Genomic DNA, 8092 nt, shown 5'->3' with positions numbered 1-8092 from the left:
CAAAAATGCGTCCCATGGAACAATGGGAAACAAAATCTACACCTACAGATTGTGATATAGCTAGAAATTAGTTTTCACTATCCTAAGTCTTTGACAGTTTAGGTTTGTTTACACAGCTACTGTCATCTCTTAGGAAATGATTTTATTAATACTCAAGGGTTTGTAGCTTATAACCCAGCAACAAATAATGCTTCTAAATGTAAAAAGGCAGGGAGGTCTAGTTCAAAGCCTTGGCTTGGTGCCAGCTTAGTAAGGTATAGCTGCACCAGGGAAGAGGGGTAAAACAGGTGTGGTTATAAAAAAAAAAAGCACTGGTCTGAAGCCTCAAAATAAGGACCCCATTCTTTGTGGACCAAACAGTCTCTAACATGAGGTTTTTTTTAAATTAACAAGCACGATTTTAGATTTTTGCAGAGTGAGATAATGCATAGTTACAGACGAAGTCTGATATGTCAGGTAATCCAGTCTGCTCTTTCACATGTTACCTAATAGCCATGTTTCAACACATATGACTACAATGAGATTGTCCAAATTATACTGTTACTTTTACCTCTCATGAATCAAAATTCTATCTAATAATTTCTGTCTTCCAGATGTTTTCACAATATTTCTCATGATCTTTTCTACTATTTTGTCTTCATTACTGATGCTCATACTATTTTTTTGTTGTTGTCTTTTGTGTATATTCCATTTTTAGTGCTTGAACACAATGTTTAATGGTCTCCATTGTATTTTTTGCTCAGGGCTGATGACACGCTATTCCTTGAGCCACATCCTCACCTTCTGCCTCCTGCTGGCTAATTGGAGTTAAATTTTCACATTTTTTTCTGTTTGGACTGATATTGAGCTAAAATATTCAGGTGTTAGCTTCCTGAGTTTCTATGATTCTACACATGAACAACTAACACCAAGCTTTGCTATACTACTATTTTAATTATGTCTTAGAAGAAAATGAAGTATATTTGTGTTAAGTGTGTAATTTTCAAATACAATTTGAATCTACTTGATATAATGTAACTGTTATCAATTTTAACAGTTAAATCAATGAATGCTACATATTCCCAAAGAAATATAATTGAAAAAATGCATAATTATTTTCTTTAAACAAGCAAAGTAACTATGAATTTCTTTCACTTTACAATTCATGTTTTATATAACTTTAATTAGCAAACTTCCATGATTAAAAGTAAATATATTAATTTTATACTACAAGAAGCAAAGTGATTATACTTAAGAATAGATATTTCATCACAGTCAGAAGATAACTTTTTGAGCATTCTCCCCATAAAGAAATGTTACATGCAGAAATTAATGGATATGATGTGGCTTGATCATTAAACAACATATAAATGAATGGGAATATCACTTCATATTTCATAAATGTGTAAAAAATAATTATGTTGCTAGGCTCCAATGGCTCATACTTGTAACGCTATTTACTAAGGATGCTGAGAGCTGAGAATCATGGCTCAAAGCCAGCCTAGGCAGGAAAGACCATGAGACCCTTATCTCCAATGACCCACCAGAAAACTGGCTGTGGCTCAAGTGGTAGATAACTAGTCTTGAACTGAAGACCTGACCGACATCGTCCAGGTCAAGATTTCAAGCTCCATGACCGACAAAAATTAAAAGTAAACAGTTACAAATAAACTAATATTTTGGTATAAATGTTAAAATATGTATTATAAAAACTTTAAATCCTCACTAGATATACTAGTTTATATAAACGTAGAGAAGTGAACTCTGGTTTTAAATGTCATTGAATCAATTGTGTAAATCACACATTTCTCACTCAATTCATATTTGTATGTTTATATACTTATATGTCATAAATATAATTAACTGATATGTGATAGGCAGTGTTGTTTTAGGAAACTCCCTTGGCTTTCTAAGATTACCCCTTCTACCCTAAAATAAATATGCCCTCCAACCTTGTAAGAGGTTTCATCTCATTAAAGCAGAAAAATATAAACCATAATCATTTTTTGGAACAACTGTAACATTTTACATGCATTTGAATTATTTTAAGAACCAAAACATTCAAGTCATCTTAACTGTACAAGTAATAACACAATGTCTTCTGAGCTTTTCAGTCTCTTAAGAGATGAAAACCTTTAATTATATATCTGTTTTTTTCTGCCTAACATCCTATTCCTTAGGAAGCTCTTTTGTGTAACCTTGTGTTCCTGATTAGAAGACAGGAACAAAGGGAATAATGAAAATAGCCAAGGAAAATATTTGAAACAATTATAAAACAATCGCCTACACTCCTGTATTCACTGGTTTCAATGAGAATATACGTTAAAGTATCACGTTTTTGTTATCATTTAAAGAGCAATAATTAAACTTCAATTAACAGTGAAGAAGGGAACAGAAAACTGAAGACAGCTAGACTTTGAACAATCCAACATAAGTAAAATGGATTTATCTTTTTTTCTATGTAGTTGTGAAAATAATAGAGAGCAACAACCAAAGGAAAGAAAACGCCTAAGCCAAAGCAGTAAACGTTTGTCTATAAAATATGGTGAGGGTCTGACTGGTTCAAAGTCAGGCTTGCAAAAAGGAAAAGTGTATTTGCTTTAATGTGAACGATAAAAAGCATAAAAATCTTTTATTGAAATTTTACATATCTAGACTAGGACTTCTTGTGTTGGAGAAGAAGAAAGGTATAAAAAAGTTCAAGATTGCTTGACTATTCCCCAAGATCATTCTACTTTATCAGCTATAGCAATGCAAGTAGCCTTGGTTACTCTTAGTATCATGCTTGTTTACATTTAGAAGCATTATTTGTTGCTGGGTTATAAGCTGCAAACCCTTGAGTACTAATAAAGTCATTTCCTAAGGGATGAAAGTAGCTAAAATGTCAAAGACTTAGCATAGGGCAAACTATTTTCTAGCTATATCACAATCTGTAGGTGTAGATATTTTTTCCCATTGTTCCATGGAACCCATTTTTGTTAACTTCTTTTTCACCATCCGGTGATCCTATAACATCCTATACTATCCTGGGATTGCTTATCTTTACTGGATTCTCTAATTTCTGTTGGAAAGTTAGGAAGGAGAAAAGATTGAGTTACCATTTCGGTTTTACCTTATTTTTTATTATCTTAGAAACTGTAAATCAAAATAACATAATTTATCTTTATAATAACAGGAGACATATTTCATTTCTATATTCTTACCCTAGCCTTCCACATAACTTTGGTACTTAGTGATCCCCAAATATGAAAATGAAGATAGGGAGCTTCTTGTTTAAATATTATTTAGGAATTCAAGACTTCATTAATGCAAGGCCCTTAGTAGTATGTACATCTTACATGTGTATAAAGCTGGTGGCAACTTTTTCTTATTCTCAGAAACTAGGATTCGTGGTATCCTTGTAGTTGCATCAGGAAAAGGCTGTAGTTGATTTAGCTTACTACACCAAATCTGCTGTAAAATATTTTTACAAGATAATTGTCTTGAATAATCCGTATTTATCATTTACATTTCTAAAGGACAGAAATCTAAAATAAGTCTCACTAGATTAAAATAGAGCCTCCTACAGAGCTAAAATATTTTTCAGGTGAATCTAGTGGAAAAGGCATATACTTCCTGTTCCGCTTCCCAGAAACTTCAGTATGTTTGTTCTTGTCTTTTTCTTAATCTTCTAATGTAGCATCTTTACATCTTTCTGATGTTTCTTACCTAATGATGTCCCTTTCGAACTACAACTGGGACTTTTGAGTATACTTTGCCCATCTGATAATTATTCAAATTTGTGTTCCTTGGGCAATGAAAGGTGATTATTTTACAAACTTATATATAAAATGTAAATCTACATTTGATTGATTAGATATTTCAGGACTATAGATATTTTGGGAAGGTATTTAATGCCTACCACAATGAGTGTGTAAGCATTCTTTCTACAGGTTATAACCTGTTACCCTTTCATTAATTTTGAATAACATATTCCTTCAATAAAATATAACTAGAAAAAATTTGGTTCCTGAAAGCATTTAATCTTGATTAAAATTGTCATTTACTAGAAATCTTAAATATCAGACAGCAGCTCCTGAAGCAGTGCTGGCACTATCACTTTTTGTATATTCTGCTTACAATCTTCTCTTTTCAAGAGCATTTGATTATTATTTTGGAATTATGGTTAATAGTTATTTGACTGCTATTTTTAAAGAATGCACCACCAATACTGGTTCTCATCTTTTAACTTGTTTATGTGTAATCTATTTCTGAAAGAAACACAGCTATTTGAATTACATGAACTGCTTATTCAAGTGTGGAGAGGAAAAGAAGAAAAAAGATGTCCCTGTGTGTATGTCATGTTGAAAATTTACCTAAAAGCTATTTTCTTAAAATCATATATTTTTCATTTTGTTTGGATTCTGATAAAATTTAGCCTCTCAACTCACACAATGTTAATGCAGTCTTATTTCATGCCTACTAAAAGCAAACAGCAAATTACTACATATTTTAAATTTTTTAATTATTAAAATTATTATTTATTAAAAAACAATATTTTTTAAAAATTAGCTAAGGAAAATTGTTTATTAGATGTTTAGAGTCGTGTTCAGTCTCTATTGTTGAAGCCAGAAAGGGAAACATCTTGCTTTTCTTCTTCCTTGGGCCACTCTGATTTATTTCATCTATTTCTGAAACAATAAAACTCAGGCTTTGGAGCCTTTTGCTTGATATCCACAATGTGTCATTCTTTCTTTATTAATAGGAGAATTTGGAGAAAGGCTGAGAATTCTCACTAGAAAAAGGAGAAGAGGAAAAGAGAAGCGAGAAATCTAGATATTTCTTTCTCATCTCAATCACAAGTTCCTGATAATGATTATGGATGTTTAATACAGTACTCGAGTGATTAAACACATTTATAGAAAGAGTTAACCCCTCAAGTGATCACGTAGAGAATGCTTATTTATTTAAAAAATGTAATAGCATCAAGTAGGAAGTGTTTTCTCCTTGCAGGTCAAAAATTGCAGTCTGCATTTTTTACAACGATGTGTTCCTTTTTTCTGATGCTTCATATAATGATGCTTATAGGGTGTTGCAATTTTGATAACTTTGAGGCAAAATGGACAAAGTAAATTCTTAGTGTTTTCATGAGATGTTCGAAAATGAGTTTCTACATCAGAAAATGATGATGATCTATAATTGCAAACCTGGCAGATATATGGCATCTCACCCGGTTTATGATTGTCCTTCATATGTTGTAAAAGAACATGTTCTGTTTCAAATGATAATTCACAGATTTTACAAATGGTAGAAAAGTCGTGAGGAGTGTGTGTACTCTCGATGTGGCACTGCAGCTGGAAGGGTGTGGGAAATTGCCGGTAGCAGTGCTTGCAGGTGGTGTGGTTTTCCCAGCTCTCACTGCTCTGCTTCTCAAGTTCCAAGTGGTGTTTCATGTGGTTCATAAACCTAATATTATTTTTGAGAACTTTCAAGCAACTGAAGCATTTAAAGGTTGTATGAGTCTTCTGTTCTTCCTGGATATCTCCTTCATGTTTTCCATAATAAAAGTCATGAACTAACATGATCAATTTTCCTTTCTCTGAATCAGCAGTCATAGCTTTATTTGCTGTATTTGAGTTTTCTGTTTTATCTGGTCCCAAAAAGTCATTTATCATGTCTGGACAACAATACTGCATGTGATTTTTCATAGGATCCAGAAGATTGAAATCAATATTGCACTTTGGACAAGCTCGTGGAAAAGGCGTTCCATCTTTAGATTAATTTGATGAAGTATTTTCACCTTTTGATGGCATAGCTTGGGGAGAAATCAGTGAAGGAGTTTTAACTACAGGGAATACAGCTGAGAAATCTGTTACAGAAACACTTTCACCAGGCTTGGGATTTTTTGGATTTACACTGTTCAGAAGCAGAAGGACGTTTTGATAAAAACAAATTTTCATTCAGACCTGCTCCAGAAATTGTTGGTATCCCTTGGTACTGTGGTAATTCTGTATTCTGGGTCAAGTCAAACAGTAACTCAGAAGAATTACTAGATACAACTCGGGATGACTTTGTTAAATAGCCAGGTTTAGAAAAAGGCTGTACAATAACAGAACTATCTGAAGATCTAGATTCAGGATGAAAATTTACTGGCGAGGCAGCAACTGGATTTGATGGGTTCGTATTGTGTTGACTTGTAGACTTGAATGCAGCAGAAATACCTCGACTGAGCACACCATTCTTTATTCCCCTTGAATATGAGCTGGTTTAACTCTGTTCAAAATATTTGAAATTGCTGGTTTTGAACTTGCTATCTCTCCAACAAAGATTGGTTCATCATTGTCATCCTCCTCAACTTCTTTTATTTTCTTCTGCCATGGCTCTAGCTCTTCTTCACATTCCATAAAAAGTTCTGCCATGTCTGAATTTTCGTGAGCGGAGCCAGCTCGGCCTGACTGGAGCCCTAAAAGAGGAGGAGAAAGAGGAATAGGCGGAGGAGGAGGAGAAAAAGGAGGAGCGCGAAAAACTATCAAGCGGCAGCGGCAGCAGTGGGGGCGGCGGCGGCTCCCATTGTGGAGCCAGCAGCCTGACCCATGGGAAGTGGGAGAGGGGGAAGGGAGACATGGGAGGAAGTGGGGGGGAGGGAAGCTGGCGCGGCCCCGCGCGCGCGCCCCAACACCCGATTATGATGAAGGTTTTGGAAAAATTAGGAATCCATGGAACATTACTCAATATAATAAAGGCTCTGTATGACAAACCTACAGCCAGCATTACACTTAATGGTCAAAAACTAAACCCATTTCCTCTTAACTCAGGAACAAGACAAGGATGTCCACTCTCTCCAATTCTCTTCAATCTAGTATTAGAATGCCTAGCTACAGCAATAAGACAAGATCAAAAACATAAAGGGGATCCAAATAGTGAAAGAAGAAATAAAACTCTCGCTCTTTGCAGATGACATGATCTTGTATTTAAAGAATCCCATGGACTCCACTCCCAAATTACTCAAGCTGATTCAAAACTTTGGCAAGATAGTAGGGCATAAATTTAACCCCCAAAAATCAATGTCTTTTCTGTATGCCAACAATGAGAAAAGTGTGGATGAAATTAGGAAAGTAACTCCATTTGTAATAGCACCTCAAAAAATAAAATACCTAGGAATTAACTTAACCAAAGAAGTTAAGGAACTCTATGATGAAAACTTTAAAATCTTGAAGAAGGAAATCAAAACAGAACTTAGAAAATGGCAAAACCTCCCATGATCCTGGATTGGAAAGATTAACATCATGAAAATGGCAATACTTCCCAAGGGTATCTACAAATTCAATGCGATACCGATCAAAATTCCAACCTCATTCTTCAAGGAAATAAAAGAGGCAATCCAAAAATTCATATGGAACAATAAAAGACCACAAATAGCAAAAACACTCCTCAACGGAAAGAACACTGCTGGTGGAATAACAATACCAAATTTCAAACTTTACTATAAAGCCATAGTAACCAAAAGAGCTTGTTACTGGCATAAGAACAGACCTCAGGACCAATGGAATAGAATTGAAAACCCAGAAATGAACCTATAGACCTATACCCAATTAATCTTCGATAAGGGTGCTAAAATAATAGGATTGAAGAAAGACAGTCTCTTCCGTAAATGGTGCTGGCAAAATTGGTTAACTACTTGTAGAAAATTAAAACTAGATCCTTATATAACACCCTACACCAGAATAAACTCCAAATGGATCAAAGAACTCCGAGTCAATGCAGACACTCTGAAAACATTACAGGATGGAATAGGAGAAATCCTAGGCCTCCTTGGCTCAGGCCGAAATTTTCTTAATAGAGACCAGGAAACACAACAAATCAAAGAAAGGTTGGACAAATGTGATTGCAGGAAGTTGCAGAGCTTCTGCCTCGCAAAGGACCTAGCTAGCAAGATCAATATAAAGCCCATGGATTGTGAGAAGATCTTCACTAGCCATACAATGGACAAGGGTCTCATATCTCAAATATACTTGGAACTCAAAAAGTTAAATCCCCCAACAACATATCCTCAAAGAAACAACTGCCCAATAAATAAGTGGCCTAAAGATTTAAAAAGAAATTTCTCTGAAGAAGAAAGAAGGATGGCCAATAG

At 34.6% G+C, this 8092-nt stretch overlaps 1 pseudogene; it reads right to left on the bottom strand.

The window, feature by feature from the left end:
- Positions 1–4864: 4864 nt before the first annotated feature.
- LOC138816103 (zinc finger protein 280D pseudogene) lies at positions 4865–6383 on the bottom strand (annotated as a pseudogene).
- Between the last annotated feature and the right edge of the window lie 1709 nt (positions 6384–8092).

This window comes from Dipodomys merriami, unplaced genomic scaffold, assembly GCF_024711535.1.
Source record: "Dipodomys merriami isolate MVZ:Mamm:240054 unplaced genomic scaffold, mDipMer1.0.p SCAF_684, whole genome shotgun sequence".
Classification (NCBI taxonomy): Eukaryota; Metazoa; Chordata; class Mammalia; order Rodentia; family Heteromyidae; genus Dipodomys; species Dipodomys merriami.
The sequence above is the reverse complement of the archived record's forward strand: the minus strand, read 5'-3'. Positions and strand labels throughout refer to the sequence as shown.